The 19,226-nt window shown below is 35.6% G+C and overlaps 1 protein-coding gene and 1 non-coding gene across 3 annotated transcripts in view; both read right to left on the minus strand.

The window, feature by feature from the left end:
• Positions 1–19,226, minus strand: part of LOC134658787 (protein stum) — a 61,324-nt gene that overhangs the window by 37,896 nt on the left and 4,202 nt on the right. The window lies entirely within an intron of this gene.
• Positions 11,391–11,463, minus strand: Trnas-gga (transfer RNA serine (anticodon GGA)). The gene has a single exon. It is a non-coding gene; the product is annotated as a tRNA-Ser (tRNA).

A 19,226-nucleotide genomic window follows, 5' to 3' on the forward strand; every position in this document is an offset into this window, starting at 1 on the left:
AAATAAAGTTTAAGATTTGATAAAAACTGATAAAATACTATATTTTAGATATTTTATTGTACAATTAAAATAACGAACTCAAAAAATACACAGATCATCACGCAAAATTAATTATTTTACTTTTAAGAATTTTCCGTTTTTGAAGTGCAAAGTAAGACTTTCCAAGCTGGTGTGGTGAAAATAACTATTTATTGGTGCGTACAATAACAGTATGTATTAGCGATAACCAATGATTACTTACTTATAAAATCACTTATATATAACTTGGTCAACCAGATCTTGACAGTAGAAAAAGGCGGCAAATTTGAAAAATGTAGGCGCGAAGGGATATCGTCCCATAGAAAATTTGAATTTCGCGCCTTTTTCTACTGACAAGATCTGGTTGACCGTCTATACCAACCTCTATCACTACATAAATAAATAAATAAAAGTTGCCAGCAACCGCGAAGTACAAAAAAGTAAAAAAACACTATGGATTAAGTAACCTCAAAACCAGTAGGTACGTATTATTTGTACACCTTTTGTTAGAAATTATACTTTTCTCATTACAATATCATACGAAACGTGCATTATACATTATTCTTTGGAAAGGCAATTTCATTGTTGGCGTTTCACCGTGTGCGTCAAATAAAGAGGTTGTGTAATTACGTCGACATGCAAATAAAATAGTTTAAGTAACTCTATTAGCCGCGGAGATGGTACAGTTATGTGTGAAAAATTGTCAATTGTCATGCGACTTGGCACTGTACCTGGGTACCTAGAGAGCCCATTTCTTGTAGGTAGGGTTTGCACGACGGATCCGAAATGTATGGGAAGATCCGCGGATCCGGATAATTTCATACATTCCGGATCCGGATTGCAAACCCTACTTGTAGGGTATAATTAGACTAATTTTATTAGTCCAATAACTGTAGGTATGTATAGGTATACCGTATACCGTTCAAGAAAACGTATCTACCGTTCAAGAAAACGTATCTTAGGCTAACGTTTAGGGAAACGTAATAAATATATAGGTAGTTGACTAAATTTATATTGTATTGTAACAAAATAATAATAATAACAAATTACGTACCTACATTACGATACAAGTGCGAAAAAATAGGAAATTCGCAACGAGTGGCGATACTTTAAAACTCGACCGAAATTAGTGTTTCAATTCGACACGAGTTGCGCATTACCTATTCGCACATGTACATGTACGTTTTACATTATGGCTCTATAAATTTTCGACCTAGTTACGTAATGTGCTATTTATCGCACTAGTGGGGTAAAGTATTAGCACCATATGATATGTACTGTAATATGTAGTAGATTGTGTCACAAGAGAACAAACTAGTGTAAGTACCTACCTAATATAACGACGAGGGCATACATTAAATGCATCTTCAACGAAGCGAAGGATTTTACAGTAGAATCCCAAACGTAGTGAGATCTATACCTTACCTAAATCCTAAACCTATAAAGTCGTAGAATAAAGTTCCACTTGGATTTGTCGCTGGAGGTTGTGTTAAATAATTTTACCGATTAGCCATACAGGTTTTTCGAGACACAATACATTTACTATAAATAAATATAATACATTCATGTCACGTTCACATTTTTTTTTATCCACAGCGCAAGCTGAATGACTTAATAATACCAGCGTAGCACGTGACTATCTCATGGAGTGGCCGTATTAACCTCATTATGTCTTGAAAAACTTAGCACATTATATAATTTTCATAGCGGTGAAATTACCGCATTGATTTGATACTTTGTTGGAGTTTCTACTTGGTAAAATAAGTACTAAGTACAGTTAAGTAGTAAGTTTTTAGTAAGATTATTTGTAATCTAAACAACTACAGATTGTTAACCAAGGGATGAAAGGCTGCCTTTCACCCGAGTTAATCACTCTACTTTTCATTTCGAATACGAGGAGATTAAAATGCATGTGTTTTTTTTAAACATGACTAATTATATATTTTTATAGTATTTCTTGAGGGTACTTTCAATTAATAATTTACGCAAAAATATCATTATTCATGGAATTGGGAGTTAAATATCACAATGGAAATTGTATAACAAATCCATTTAAACACAAATTCCAATTGCTTGTCGTAAAAAAATTAAAAAATCATACTTGGAACGTAAAATGCTCTAGTGCAGAAACGTATCATCTACTGCACACTTTTTATAGTTCGTTTTTTTAGCATTAGAAATAAGGTAAACAATCTTGATGTGTCTTTTAATTGAAAAACACATTTTAAAAATAAGTTACGGCAAATATGTAACAATTATGAATGTAATAAAATAAAATAAATAATAAATAAATAAATAAATAAAGTTTTATTTTCAGGCATCACGTACAGTAGATAGTACACCCATATCAAACTAAATATTAAAACTTAAAACTAAAATAAAAGCAAAGTAAAACAAGTTAAATAGTTAATTGTTACTATTTTTTGTTTCCGTTTTGATGTACTGAAAGCCAGTGCCTAAACATGTTACAAGTGATGTTGCGGCACACCGACATGAGGATGGTGTTATGCGAGCGGCGCATCCCCTCCCAGAAGGAAGCAATGCGTGCGCGTACCACTGCAAAGAAGTCAGGGATTCTGGCTTCCGCGAACATGGTAGAGGCACTGCAGGAACGCGGCAGCCCCATCAGTGTCCGGAATATATTATTATACTGCACACGGATGGCGCTGTACGATTTCCTGCAGTACCTGACCCACAGTTGACAGGTGTAGAAAGAGAGGCAATATGCATTAAATAATGTACATGTGACTCCCCTGCTACACCCGGCAAACCTGCGGGCTATCATGTTGCCACGGACAGCCAAAGCTCTTCTTTCGCGTTCCATGTCACTGTCGTCCCTCATGTCTTCCGTCAGTATATGGCCAAGATATTTGAACCGCTGCACAACACGCAGCTTCTCTCCATTTAATTTGACTTCCGGTATGTTATCCGGACCTCTTCCAGCCTTGAAAACCATCAGTTCTGTCTTAGCCACGTTGTAAATCAGCCCATGAGAATCAACATAATTCTCACAGACTGAAACCAGCTTTCTCAGACCCTTGATGGAGGGGCTGAGCAGCACCATGTCGTCAGCGTAGCTGAGACTGTTAATACAGACGTCACCCACGTGACACCCAACTCCAGTGCTCCTCAGCCTCCCCATCAAGTCATTGACGTAAAGGTTAAAGAGGTCCGGAGAAGTAAGTCCACCCTGGCGTACCCCGCATTCTAATCTATAACTATTAGATGTCGTGTCGCCCCATTTCACACAGTTGGATTGGTTTCCGTACCAGCACTCGAACACGCGTACCAAGTCCTCAGGTACTCCGGAGCCGCGCATTTTACCCCACAGAATTTCATAATTCACAAGGTCGAATGCACGGCTAAGGTCGAGAAAGCATGCGTAGACCGAAGTATTGTTACTCACGTAGTGGTCCACCGCATGTTTCAGACTTACGATCGCGGAATCGGTCGAGAGACCGGGACGGAAACCAAATTGCGCGTCGTCTATTCTGAGAGCCTTGAGTAGTCTGGGCTGCAGCAACCGCTCAAATATCTTGCCCACCACCGTTCCAAGGGATATTGGTCGGTAGTTAGCCGATGATGACAAGTCTCCTGTTCGGTTCTTGGCAATCGGGACGACAATGGTATGTATCATGTCTGCAGGAAGATGAGAGTACCGCAAACATAGATTAAATAAGGTGCAAAGTTTCCCATAGATGACGTCACCCGAAAAAAGTATGTGCTCAAGGCTAAGGTCATCATGGCCTGGCGATTTGCCTCGCTTCATGTTTCTAACTACCTTCGCGACTTCTTCGGCAGAGAAACGAACAGGGTGTGGCTGAGCGTTGTCGGTCCTGTGGCTCACATCCTTAAGCACACACTGGGGCACGGGTCTTGGTGAAACTTTGAACCTATGACTAAAAATATCGGCTATAAGCGCCGGTTGCTGGGCGCCGTCCACGCTTACTGGTAACTGAGGTTTGAAATTGTGCTTTTTAATTTCATTCCAAAATTTCGTAAAGTTCTTGTTCTTCCTAGACGCGGCTAAAATATCATTTAACTTTTTCTTCATTCTTTTGACACCATCTTAGTTTATTTTTGAAGAGTCTACGACTATCGCACATGTTTTCAAACAATTGACCTGTGGACGGCTTACCAGCGGCCAGCCAACAATTAAAATATAAGCACTGTGACATTCCTTAACGTGAAAATTCCAACCAGGTACAGTTTGTTTCAAATGACTCTTGGTTAAACGAGCACATTTCGTTTTCTTAGCTCCTATTAATACGATCATTTCTATTCTTCTGCTTTCATAAGTAATAGTTTTTGATTTTTAAAAAGCGTTTTTCAATTAAAAGACATGTCAAGATCGCTTATCTTGCACAGTGGCGTAACTAGGGGGGGGCTGGGGGGGGCACGTGCCCCGGGCGCCGTCCAAGGGGGGGCGCCAAAATGGGCAAAAGACCTCCCATAGAAAATGGACCAGCCAAAATGTAGGAAACAGTAAAATTTTTTTTTCGCGGTTTAGGAGTTGGGTCTCATAGTAAAAATTGCTCAGTATAATCCCAAAACCTCCCTTGCAACGGAAATGCAGTTATTTTTTAGCCACCCTTATACAGGGTGGTCCAAACCTTGACGTCCAAAACAAAAGAGGATTTTTATAATGAATTACTAATTTGGAAGCTTTCCACCTCAGTTCCTTTGACCGGCAACTCTGACAAATTATGACTATAAGTATCACTTTTTTGACCTTTTAAAAAAACGTAGGGTCTAGCAGTTTCTAAAATAACCAAAACTCCTTGAAATTGCATGTATTTTTTATTTATTTAGGTAAGGGCAACATCTAAGCTTGACATGCTTGAACGTAAAAGTTTGTCTTTTTTTCCCAACTCAGCCAAGTGAGGGTGTGATTTTTTTTTAGCAACTGCGCCGTTTGTGAAGGATTATGTTACAAAAAGAAATATTCAAAAAAGTTCAATAGTTTTTTTTAATAAATAATTGCTTCACCCCGGAAATTCTCAACAAAAGTTAAAAGTAATAAAAATAAAAATCATAATTCGAAAACTACGAAAAGTCGGCTAACATACATATTCTGATAGCCCACAGCGTGAGGAATCTAAAAAATTTTTTTGAACGGCAAGGTTGGACCAACCTGTATAACACATGCCGTGCCAACATCGCTCGTTCTGTGATACTAGAATGCCGTGAAAAACCTGTGTCCAGGTATTGAGAGCATTCTATCCAGAGTTTCGGTGTGGGATCGGGAGAATTTAGTCCAATTCTATCCCACCGAGGCTCAATTTTGCGCGTTTACCGCTAAGAAAACCTAATTTTTCAAGGCACAACCTTTCCCATGTCAGGGAGTATTGGGAGCCTCGGTGTTGACATCTCCATCAGTGACGTCCAATAATTTCGTAGCCACCTTGCTGGGTAGGCTGCGCTCGTATCCAAAAAACTCGGTGTGCTCAATTGCCTTTGGGCAGGAGCACCTAGATGGCACCTTAGTCCCTTCAAATCAGTCCAAAGGCGCGCTATGAATAGCCTACGATCCCAAACTTACAAGCGATATTGAATCTTCAAGTCTAAGGAGATCTCCAAAAAAGAAGTGTATAAGTTTTAAAATGATCGGCAACGCGCATGTAACGCCCCTGGAGTGTAGACGTCCATAGGATGCGGTGACCGCTTACCATCAGATGAGTCGTAAGCTTGTTAGCTACCGGTGGACTAAAAAAACACTTATTTGTCTAAATCAAAAGTAAACTTTAATAAGTAAAAAGTAACCCTTTCGTTAGTTCATTTGGTTTGGGGGAGGGGGCGCAAATTTGGTGCCTGCCCCGGGCGCCATATCCTCTAGCTACGCCACTGATCTTGCAAGATCTTTCTAATGCTAAAAAAAACGAACTATAGAACAACAATGACCCTCTTTCAGAGCATGAGAAATTAAAAAGTCATTATACTATACCCATAGTACCTTCAAGTAGAAATCTAAATAACTCATGCAATAACTGCAAAGGATTACTGTAGATTGGCTTAAGTAGATTAATGCATGCATTCTTAATAATGAATTACGAATTGGTTCAGCAAGAAACTCATGTTTAAAATATTGGGGTTAAGTTTGATAGGCGTTACTTTTTTCGCATAGTTTCATATTTCGCTTGGTTTGCTATTAACCCTTAAATGCATAGTGTTGCCAAATGTCTACAAAGCATTAAACAGCTCACAGATTAAGGGTTAAACAAATTCTATTTGCTCCTGTATATTATTTCAATAGTAAAGCTAATAAATTTTTCGAATTATTACATAAATTTACGCAGTATTTTAATTTATAAAAATTACATTTGTTTATAGACGAAATGTCGGAAAACTTGGAAAAACCTGGAAGTTGATGATTTTTAGTATGTGATTTTGGGCAGATTTTTCGGGGTTTGTAATTACTTTATATTTACAAACTTTATCATAGGAACATCATAAATAGTGTACCTTTCTGATGGCAGTTAAGATTTTTCCTATACCCTTTACTAATAGCTATATATTTCCAAAAATATGATTTAGCCTATGCAACTTTTAACACTGATTTCGCAGTGAAAATCGATGATATAATTTTTTTAACTATTTTTCCTAGAAACTGCAAACAATTATCTGATACATATATTAATTTCGGGCAAAAAGAAAAAATCATGCATTTAAGGGTTAAGTGTTACTTGATTAATGCGAAAAGTAGATCATTGACGTCTGTCGGTTGGTAAGAAAATCAACCCTCAATAGTTAGACAAAATGACAAACGTACATCGATAAACGCAAAACGAAAACATGTATCGCGATGACTGATCGCATCAGGGATGTTTGCTGAGGCGAGCGTCGATTGTTTTCAGGCGACCTTGCGTGGGCGCGCCGCATCGCTGATGCGCCGGGTGAGGGACAGTCCCAAAGTCCCAACACCATCTTGAGAATGATAGCGGAGAAACCAGACTGTCCCATAATACTCCACTGTGAGGGACTACATTCCCCTACAAGTGTGATACAGTGGTAGCAAAAATTGAAAGTTTGGCTACCACTGTATTACTTATATCTAGCTATGTGTCAATTCTAATGTGTATATGTTGTGTTTATGTGTAATTCTTGTATGTTTATTGTTGTATAGCTATGTGTGTAAATCACATGAAATAAATAATTTTGAATTTTGAATTTTTTTGAATTTGATGCTACGAAAAGTCACGTGACTATTTCCATGTATCATGTATGTATTACGGCCCCCCTGTATAGAAATTTGTATGCAAAGTTAATAGTATTGACATTGGTGCTAATAAGGTGCATAGCAAATATAATTTTTGACAAATGATTATATTCAATACTAGCTAGCTGTGCCCGCGGCTCCGCCCGCGTGGAATTCGGTCTGTTTTAGTAAGTTAATTCATCCCTAATTTCTCTTTCTCTCCCCTGGAGGCGGAACTTGAAGTAAAGTTGACAGATGGATACGATTAGCGGACTGAAGTCCAGATAAAATATTTTACAATTAGGTAGGTACCACTAAACAAAACTACACTCCAAAACCAATAGTTTTTTTCGCCCTTATTCCAATATTAGACGTGATTTAAACGACACAGAGTAGTATGTGTATAACGGACAATACAGTTACTACCTACTTTTGTATTTGTACGTCCTTGACTGTACCTATCCAAATCATGTCCATGGCAAATATCATCCAATTCTGCCTTCCAGTCAAATCATTCTGAGCATATCAAATTAAGAAATATACACATATAGAAATCCATACTTCCTAACAAACTTTCGAATTTAGTATTCAATATTTTACATCATATTATGTTGATCGCCTTAGACTTTGCCGTTATAGATGCATTATGTTAATGCCTAAATTGAATAGGTAAAGATATTGTATTGTATTCTACTTAACACCTCAATTCATTCAAATAAAACCAAGGTTTACCTACAACTACACGAAACTCACCCTAATTGCACTTAAAACTAATAGATATTTAGTACTTTTTGCCGTAACAAGGCGTAATGGAAGCAGCAGAGCGTTTAGTGTGGAGAAATATTCATTTAACTATTCAATAATAGCTCTTTAAGTGAACGAGAACAGTTTTTATTGTGTTTCTGGTTAGGAATAATGTTAGGAAACTGTGTTATAACCTGTAATATTGATGCTTGCTCTAGTTGTTAAGTTAAGATGACGTTAGTTCAGGCAATAAATAGAGTTGGCAACAGTTAAAAGTATAGACGGTGCCAGCATACTTTTTCCTAGTTTCGTTCTATAGGTTTTGCCCTAAAAATTTATTTGAATTAACATTATCTCTAGGATTGTCAAGAAAGACCTATGCTGGCGCCATCTGTAGAATAGTTCGACCGGCCAACTCGTGATGCGCACTTGGTCTGTTTTCAGAGGTGTCCATGAACGACGGTAATTTCTTACCATCAGGCGATACGTCTGCCCATTTGCCTTTTATATAACAAAAATAGTCTATACCTACTATAATTCATCTAAATCGGTTCAGCAAGTTAAAGCGTCAAATAGCGTCAAAGGTTAGGTTAGTTAGTATCGTACCTAATACCTATCTGCTAAAAAATACGACCATTATCATCTCAAAAAGATACCCTTGCATAAGTTATTATAGCATCCATCTCACAAAAACCTAACTGCTTTTTAATAAGACGGAATCAAAGAATCGCAGCTTTTTGCAAATGTTTTTTTCACCTGATTCTTGGCATTACACGGCGATTGCCAAGGTCTCCTAAAAAACGAAAACAAACTACAGACTATAAACAAAGGAACGACATTAAGTACACTTTTTTTTACTAAGAATGACAGTAGACATTTTTTTCAGTCTTGTGGCGATGACAGAGTGGTTTTTGAGCAGGAACAATGTTTACGGAATTTCCTAAATATATAGAAAGGAAAGGAATAAATAAAAAGATCTAGTTTGACTTAATTATTGATACGAGTATAATGGAATTATTTTTATTTGCGTCTTTTGACACATTATGACTGACGTATATAGAGATGTAATTAACCCAAATCGATTGTTACAGCAAGCGATTACGATTGGATGGCACCTAAACTGAGGTATCGAATTGTGACGTTTAATGAATTTTTATTTGAGATTTAAATAAAGCTAGAATTATATGGTTAATAAATAATAATAAGAAGACATAATACATTTAATAATACTTTGTTATAAATATCTAATAACTATTGTAATATGAATGATTTATAACAAAATTTACCTAAATATTATAATGTTTAAAAATTTGACGTGTAAAATGTATATTTTATGAATAAAACATTGAATTGAATTGAATTGTTGCGACCTAAAATGAAAAATGTATATCGATTTACTTAGACGACTACCGATTTATAACGGTAGTGTCCGGCCAACCCTAAATTAAAAAAAAAGACGTCGAACGTAAACGTTCGCAATGCAATTGTCTTCCTTTGTAATTTCTCTATGTGCAAGATATTTTACGTTTTATTGCTGTTGTCAGTGTCATGTGTCAAATGACGCAAATACGAGTGCACAAGGTATAACTCTTGTTCAATTTGATATTCAATATTTCACACATGACTGTAAATAAGTAGGTACTTCAAATGCCAAGAGAGCAACTATAGGTTGTGCAGAATTGCAGATCATTGGGGACAAAGTTATAGTTGTTGTTTAACCAGATACCAGGTAACAAACGAAAGATTCCAAAATTTAGCGAGTGCTTCAAAAAGTAGAATCTTGAGTGTCGCAAGGGTTTAAAGGCATAAAGGTTAAAAACACTTTGCTAGGTACCGATTTTTCACCATATCAACGAGACGAGAGCAATGAAAACCTGCAAAAAAATCTAAAATCCTACTTTTTACTACAATTGCCTTTATGTAGTTAGGTATATTAACCTTTTCGACGCCGTGTCAAACACAAAAGCTGTCACGCTGACGCCACGTCACCGAAGTGTCAAAACTGAAATTGAACTTTATGCATATGCACGTAGGTCTATGTTGCTCTGTGATATGTGACCGATTAATCGGTCTTTGGCGTTGAACCGTTGAACCTACGGTGCGGATATATCGGTCATTGGCGTCCAAAATGTTAACCTTTCAAAGTTGACTAGTTTCCAATAGAACCTTTAGAAAATTATAAGGAACCTTTATAATTAGGTACCTCGGAAGTGCGGAGGTCAGTAAAGAATGCAGCCACGCTCCGTTGATGACAAACAGTTTTTACAGTTTGACCGCTAACGATGGGCGCTCTAAATACTACAATAAGACAATAATGTGGGTTCAGGCATAAAGTATGCCTGATGACCATCTAAGGTTTTTTAATAAAGGTTATGTTTAGGGTTTCGGGTAACTCCAAATCACCTTCATCGGGTAATTGCGAAAAACACCCGTATTCTAGTATGAATTTATTTTGTAGCAACAGTACAAACTCAGCTGTTACAGATAAAGATTATATTAACTTCCAACTTGAATATGTACCTATTTGAATTTAGTTACTTTAAATATATAAAAGCATGCCTTTTCTAAACTGTTTAAAGTGTATTTTTTTATTCGGTAGACTGAAATAACAGTTCATAGTAGGTATGAACATAAAATGTCATTTCATACTATGAAATGTTATTTTAGTCTACCGAATAAAAAAATAGACTTTAGACGACAACGGTTTAACTCACTTGAATTTTTAGTCGCTGTTGGCGACGTGCTGAGGATGGACCCCCGAAGGCCCGAAACACGTCGCCAATAGCGACTAAAAATTCAAGTGAGTGAAACAGTTTAAAATGTGTCTCACGAAAGTTTAATATCGATCATTTTTAATTTTTTTACCATCTTAAATGTAGATAAAATAAATATGCTATGGCAACGTAAAAAAAAGTTAACATTCAATAACATTCTGGCGTAAGCCTGTAGCTTACAATTTATGATTCTTCAGCCAGAATAGATAAAAGGAACACATTTTAATTAAACTCAAAGATGTCATATATACCGTAAAATGGGGTGAGTAGGGTCAAAACTGAAATTCAAACCTCGATAACATTTTATTTTTACATATGAAAACTGAATGGTGTATATAATAAGTGTTCCGGACGTTTGTGTTTTAGTTTTTATTTTATTTTGGGTACCTAGTTCCATTTCATAATTTTTACGATAAAGAGGAAAACCCACCTCATCCGTAGTGCCTCGTATTTGGGGTGAGAGGGGTTTTCATACAAAGGTGATTTTGGAAGATTGTTGGATCATTTTTTTTATTATGCGTATTACTATAGCTCCATTTTAAATTGGAATACATTATTTTTGTAGCAGTAGCCTTAAAATCCCTTCTCACCCCCCTCTCAAACCTTCTCTCCCTATTCATAACCCACCTCTTTAAAGAAAAAGTAACGAAGCCCTCCAGTGGTGAAGGCCGGATTCGAACCGGCGTCTTTAGCAATCCGGGCTAACGCCTTGAACCCCTAGGCCACCCCGCCACAAACAACACACAATATTTTATAGAAATTCTTCCTGTAGGTACTTAAAACTATTAATATCATTCGACAAACCACTAATAAAGGCGTGGGCGGTAGTTTTGGCCTCTTGCGTTTGCATATTTGAAACGGCGCCAAATTAACAGGGAGTCGACGAACCGAAAATCATAGACGTGCTATTAAAACTCGCTAAATAAGGCTGTATCTAATCTATCGAAATAAAATGGTAAGTTCCAGTGCAGTGAACTTTCAAAAAGCAAAAAAAGATAAAGTCATATTCAATAGATGTGACAGCCAGAGATGTGAAAAATACTTTATAAAAAGTATTTAAATACAAAATACAAATACTTCCTTGATATACTATTTCAAATGCAAAATACAAAATAGTTTTTGAATTTGTATTTAAAATACAAAATACGAAATAGGTATTTTCAAAATACTTTTTAAAAATACAAATACTTTGCGATAAAAGGTACTCTGAATAGTGAATACCTAGTCTGAATTAAAAAGTATTACTCAAAATATCCGAATTGAAAAGACTCTCTTCATTCTTTGAAAACAGTGTGTCAATCAGTCCTCTTAGTGCAAATTTCTAGTTGTTTGCTCATATTAACCGGAAGGATGGATGGATGATAGTTTATAACGGACAATTTTTAAAAGCATTAATTTAGATTTGTAATGTTTTACAGCTAGTATAATACCTCTCGTTAGTGTGATGAAAACGTCTCGTTTGTGCAAAAAAGTTTCATCAGGGCAGAAAAGTTTGTTCTCCTCTCGTACCTTGAAACCCTCGCAACACTCAAGATTCCACTTTTTTAACCACTCGCTACGCTTGTGGTCATGTGCGACGTTACTAAACAGATTCAACAGTATGAGAGAGTTGCCAGGATTGTAACATCAGAAGAGATTGTAACTCCTACCTACATTACCTACTATAAAGTATTTTGTATTTTGAAAATAGAAAATAGGTCCCAAAAACTATTTCAAATAAAATACAAAATAGTTTTCTTCAAAAGGTATTTAAATACAAAATACAAAATAGGTATTTTGCATTTAGTATTTGCATTTTAAATACAAGTATTTCAAATAAGTCACATCTCTGGTGACAGCAGGGTGTCATCTATTGGGCATTAGCATGTCGAGCACTAGTACATTTACCTTAAATGGTGAATGTGCCTTTAAAGAAACAAGGTGATCGTATATCCGCCACCTAGACCCGTATTTCACGGGCGGGAAACGCACGTTTCCTATAACATACATACCACATATACTGTACACAGAAGCGCATACATTACTGAGGGTTCCGTAGCAGTCTCCTTTTCAGCCATGCATTTGATGCATTATAATAGGGTAGTGTACAGTCTCCTGCAATAATATCTTACAGAGCGAAGGCCATAAAAATATCTGACACGATCTTATTTGTAGCGCAATAAGAGCGTGTCACACATGTGTCACATATTTTTGCGGCCTTTGAAGAGTACAAATCAGCTAGTCTTTATGACGACACATGAGTTGAATTTATCAGAAATTCAGAGCCTATTTCTACGGACACGAAATAAATTCAGATAAAAAATCATACTATTGTCATTGTGACATAGTACAAAATGGGTAGGAAATTAAATTCTTTGACTGTACCTATTTATAGGAAACGATCCTATTGTAAGTATAGTATTTTACATGTATTTCATATCTACTACTGCTAATCAAACATACGTAATTGAACACTGAATGTCATTTCTACGATTGATAATACGCTAGAAAATATAAATATAACTGGTGTGTTTTGTGCGCAATCGTTTTATTGTGTTTTCTGATGCAGCTTTCTAGTTTTAACTACTTACTTATCACTGAAGAGATAGCTAAAATTATAGCTTGTAATCGTAAAAACGGTAAACAGAACGAGTGCAGTTGGGTCAATTTCTGAACACGATTTTTTTTCTGTCCGTGATGAAAATCGCGGGTTAGCATCAGATAATACTTACCATTTTTTTTTTACATAAAGAAGTCACACTTTCACACCGAGTTCCATATGAATTCACTGATTAATTGGTTTTTAGAGTACACTTAAAAATACCTAAAGGCTCAAATTACTGCTCCCGTGCCCTGTCCGGAATCTACTTTTGAGCATAATGAAAAATCCTACGAAAAATTCTACATTAGTATCACTAATTTAGTGTCAAATACTTAAACTAGATGATATTTACTATCACTGAGCACATACACTATTAAATTAATTGTGGTAAATAACTCGTGATCGATGTTTAAATTTTGTCCGAGCGCGCGAGTACAATTTCGTCGGCAAAACTCACAGGGCTCTGACAGCCGACGTCTGTATTTGAACCGCCTCGTGTCCCGCCTCACCTGTACTGGCAGTATTCGGCTGTCTTTCAAAGCAAACGGATGTACGTCAAGCCGTGGCGTGTTTGAGCAAATCGCGTAAGTATTTCGGAATCCGGGTGGGCGACAATTTTTTTCTAATTTCGATGCCCCTTATAAATTTTATTTTCCACATAGCTTTTCAATAACAATTGTCATATTTAGGAGCCCTTTATGTATCTTTATGTAAGCGATAACATAACAGTTTGGTCAAACACGATTTAAATTTTTGGCGAATTTTTTTATTACGAATTCTAATTTCCGTGCCCTAATTCCCATAGCAAATTTACCTAAAATAGCTGATAAGTGGCACGGGAATTAGAAAGTATTACATTTATTGTCAACAAATCTTTTATTGGGGGCACTTTAAGTTAATTGGCAATGTTTACGTCATATTATTATTACATTTATGTATATTGGCATTGAATATATATTATATGTAATAATAATATGACGTATATCTTTCTATTTTGCATTTAAGGAAATCTTAAAGAATGCACAAAAATTTGTGAACGGTTTTTTAGTATAAGTACTATAGTACATACAGGGTGGACCCGAATAACCCGGGCAATTTTAATACGTAAGGTAAGGTGGGGTAAGACGACACCGGGGTAAGACTATCACTTGTATGGAATCCTTGTACTGTTAGTCTTGCCCCACCTTACCTTATTCATTGATCATAAAATATTATAAAATTAAAATATTATATAAACATAAAACTATTTCTGGAATTATTACATATTATAATACCTGTACCTAAGGTTACATGAAACAAAATGAATCAAATTTGCAATGTTTTTTTTTTTGTAAATTTGACAGCTGACAGCGTATACCGTATAAAGTTTAAATATCTGGGAGACCGAGCTTTGCTTGGAAAACATATACCTACCTAAAAACTCAAAAATGCGCGTTTTCCCAGAGATAACACCTAGCTAGATCGATTTTTCACCCCAAAAAACCCTCATATATGATCAAATTTCATTCGAAATCGTTAGAGCCGTTTCCGAGATCCCCGAAATATATACAAGAATTGCTCGTTTAATAGATTAGTTGTTATAAATTAGCTTTTCTAATACAAGAAAAAATAAATATATTTATTCTTACTATATTATAAATGCGAAAGTATCTCTGTCTGTCTGTCTGTTATCTCGTCACGCTTAAACCGCTGAACCAATATCATCTTGATGATATTTGGCATGGAGATAGTTTGAGACCCGGGGAAGGACAAAGGATCTGGGGGCACGGCAGTGCCGCCGCCAAGTCGAGCAAAACAAAGTGGCACGGCCGTACCATCAAATCTCAATAACATTCTATCAAAATAACATTTAATGCACTTTACAATCCCTTAGTTTTGTCACTGACACAATCACTCACGATCATCATTATTTTAAGGTACTTCTAGCATACCCAAATTTGAAACGTAATTTGGTTTTAGCTTTTTAAGCCAATAAAAATCTAATAATACTGCAATATTAGTCACGTTCTAAAGATCTAATAACTGCATAAATAAGTTTGTAATCCCATAGAAATATATGCGATAACAACGTTACCTTTTAGTTCTTACAATTAGTAGGGAAAGTAAAGGTACACTACGACGTACGATGTGAGTATGAATAAAGATGTGTATACATAGTATCAGTATGGTATGGGTATGATTACCTGAAAAGAAGGACAGCCTACAAAAAGAGATGGGATCCTATCAAAAACATTACATGTAAAAAGATGCAAGTCTCGCAACGCAGTTCTTCTACTACAAAAAAGTTTTGAGATGTAATGGGAAACCAAGTCGGTTATTTTAGTCAGTGCCAGGGGGTATTAAAATCGTAATACTATTAGATACCTTATTAGGGTTCCGTAGCCAAATGGCAAAAAACGGAACCCTTATGGATTCGTCATGTCTGTCTGTCTGTGATAGTCTTACCCCACCTTACCTCATATGTGGTCAAACAATTTTTTGTGTTATGAATTTATGAAGGCAGCATATTCGATTTCTTCAGATTAACTTACACAATAACTTCTTCTCACTGTGCCCCTATTTACTTATTTCTTAGTATCATTTCCTATACGGCCATATACCAGATCATACACCTTGTACCTATCTACATGCAGATACATCATGACACTTTTTAATTTAATGAATAGTTTTGTATGTAGAGTCGGACCAAGAAAAGTCTGCAGCGGATTTGATAGCCCACGCAGTGCAAGTGTTATTTATATGTCCTAATTTCATAGAAGTTTGACGTTTAAAATAACACCTGCACTGCGTGGGCTATCAAATCCGCTGCAGACTTTTCTTGGTCCGACTCTATGTATGTATGTAAGTAGGTATTGTTTTGAAATATGTACATTTTACTAAGAAAGAGAGATTAGTTGCCATTAAAATCAAGGAAACGATTAGTCAAATACGTAGTTTTTAGTGTATCATACTTTCGTAGATTTGTCGTCCGAAACTAAAATTAAAGAAGGTAAATATGTTCGATGCCGCTTCAGTATGGTTAAAGTACATTATTGTAGATTAAAATATACATAAATAATAGTTTTAACTACCAAAATAAGTTAAGAAAACAATTCCTGTGCCATGTTCTAATTTCCGTGCTAGTAAAATCTAATTCCCATGGACACACTAATTCCCGTGCCCTGACCAAAATTTTAAATTGAAATAACTTTTTTAGTTTTATGAATATTTTTACCCCATAAGAAAATTAATGTTTATTATATTTTTTATCAAATTATCAGCATAATTTTTTTTGTGTAATGTTAGTATTTCAAAATTCCATGGGAATTAGACAAAAATGCTCGTTTGGTGAAATTGACCCAGTTATTACTACCTACTGATTTATCATTTTTATATAAAACATTTTATTGGGGGGCCAAGTATCTATAAATGAAATGTCAGAATATACTCGTAATAAGTTTTAATTTCATTATTTTATTTTTTGGATACTAGAATTGTGCTGATTATTTTTATATTGTTGTATTTTATTTTACTTTATTTGATGATTATATTAGGTCGAATTTACGGAACCTTAAAAACCGATTTAAAACTATACCAGAGATCAGGAAACATCGTAACCTCGAGTTACATCACGGCATGAATAAACATCAACGAAAATAACCGAAATTGCATAAATGTACAGTCAGCGTCGACAGCAGCGGGTGCAAAAGTATTCCATAACAGCTTTATAAAAAGAGATATAGCTGGTCAACCAAATCTTGTCAGTAAAAAAAGGCGCGAAATTCAAATTATCTATGGGACGACATCCCTTCGCGCCTACATTTTTCAAATTTTCCGCCTTTTTCTACTGTCAAGATGTTGACCAAGTATATGTCTCGATACTTTAAAACTGGTGGCTCGGTGAACTGTAGATCTGAACCCCCCTGGCTCTGCCATTTTGAAAAAAAAAAAAAAACAAAAACAAAAACTGAATTGAGCTAATTTATATAAGATATCAAACCTCGTTACTAAATACATTTGACGAGAATCGGTTGAGAAATAAAACCTGCAGAGGAGAACATTCAAACACGAAAGCATGCATTTTAGTCCAAGCTAAAACGGAGACGCTTCACGCTCGCTCGATCAAAAATTAGAAGAAACTTTTGAACGCGATCTGTATACATATTTCCTATTTTTAAAACTATTAGCGGGTGGCAGATACAATTTTAGAGCGTGTGCAATTTACGGACACTCTTCTAAAAGTTGGAAAAGTTTTCGGAAATTTTAGGAAACAATCACACGAAACACAAAGGAAATTTTCAATTTGGAAATAGAACATTTCAACTCGAAATATCACAAGTTTCCGACTTTATTCAAAGTGGAAGATCGTGATTTTCGACACTTTCCGATGGCACAGTAGGTACGAGTATATATCGATGCTAACTGTACATAGTGGTCCAAATGAGTGTGATTTGGACCACTCTTAATTTTGATGGTGGTTCGTGCGTGAAAAATATGCCTTTTGTTTATGGTCGGAGAGGCTGATAAATGTTATTATGCTTTCTTCTAGCTCAGCGAATTGTGACAGTGGATATTCAATTGTCATCTATTTTTTCTAGTAGGTATTTATTACGTCAAAAGTAAAAGAATATAGAGCCCATTTAACTACCAATATAAGCAAACTTTGCACGGACTTGAACAGAAACAAAGTGAGGTAGTGTCATATTTTCACAGAAATTTGACATTAATGATGACACTTCCACACGTTGTGACTATACATCACAGACTTTAGTTGGTTAGGATCTCAAATATAGTTAGGAGACGATTCGAAGACATTTCAGACGGTAAATGTTCCAATGTTTGACTCTTCAGAACTGACATCATGTTGGTTATTTTTATTGTTAGTGTTATGTAAATTACAGTTGCTAATGATACAAAGAACAATGAATACAGGTCTCTTAGTGACGATGTTTTCAATACATTGTAATCATTTTTCAATTCTTAGAGTGTGATAGGATAGTGACACGATCTGCGGTATTATGATTAAATGAAATGGAAAATCTTTATTTTCAGGCAATTATTGCCCCATAGATTAGGACCATAGAAACCTTAAAAATAGATTTAAAAAATAAAGCACACACTATTCTGGCTGCGATGTATTTCGCAACCCCGCTGTGTCAGGAAGTCGGCCGAGGAAACGCCGAAACTTGATACTCTTCGGCTAAAACTCCTTGGTTATGAAGAAGCTATAGATTTTTTTTTGTACCTATATGACTTCTTAGCTCTTTTCAAACTAAGATTAAAAGCAAAACAACGCCGTTTGCTCATTAACTTTGAATTAAATCATAGCACATTTATTCAGTCTCAATACCTAGAACATTAACGGACTATATTAAACTGACTGACTACGTTATATTTATTAAAATTAGAGATCATAAAAATGTACATTCGCGTAATTAATTTAGCCATTTTTACGCCTATTTGATTTTCCATTTTTAACTTTGATGTTACTAGTTCAAAGCCGCATTTTGTATAATGTTTTAAAGTAATAAGAGTTTATATTTCGCTGCGGTGAAGGCGTAAGTAGGTTGTTTAATGTTCTAATTTCATTACGTAAAATCGTTTTAGAAATTAAAGTACCTAACTCATAAACGTTATTGTTTTATGTCATTTTGATATTTTCTCGTCTGCTTTTATTCTAATTATGTTACAACACGCTAAAAAGTCTATTGCACTGGATTAAATTATAGCAATAAATAAAAAATGTAAAACTATTACTTACCTATAAATACCCCAATGACAATAAGGCCCCGTCAGCTACATACTACTTTATAGGTGCCGGTATTTGACAATGTATCATTAGTTTGCATTTGCACCTCTAAGCTTAGTTTAAAAGTAATCTAATTATACTAATTGTCTCTGTGTGATATTGGGACATTTACCTACAATGCAGGCT

This window comes from Cydia amplana, chromosome 23, assembly GCF_948474715.1.
Source record: "Cydia amplana chromosome 23, ilCydAmpl1.1, whole genome shotgun sequence".
NCBI classification, from domain to species: Eukaryota; Metazoa; Arthropoda; class Insecta; order Lepidoptera; family Tortricidae; genus Cydia; species Cydia amplana.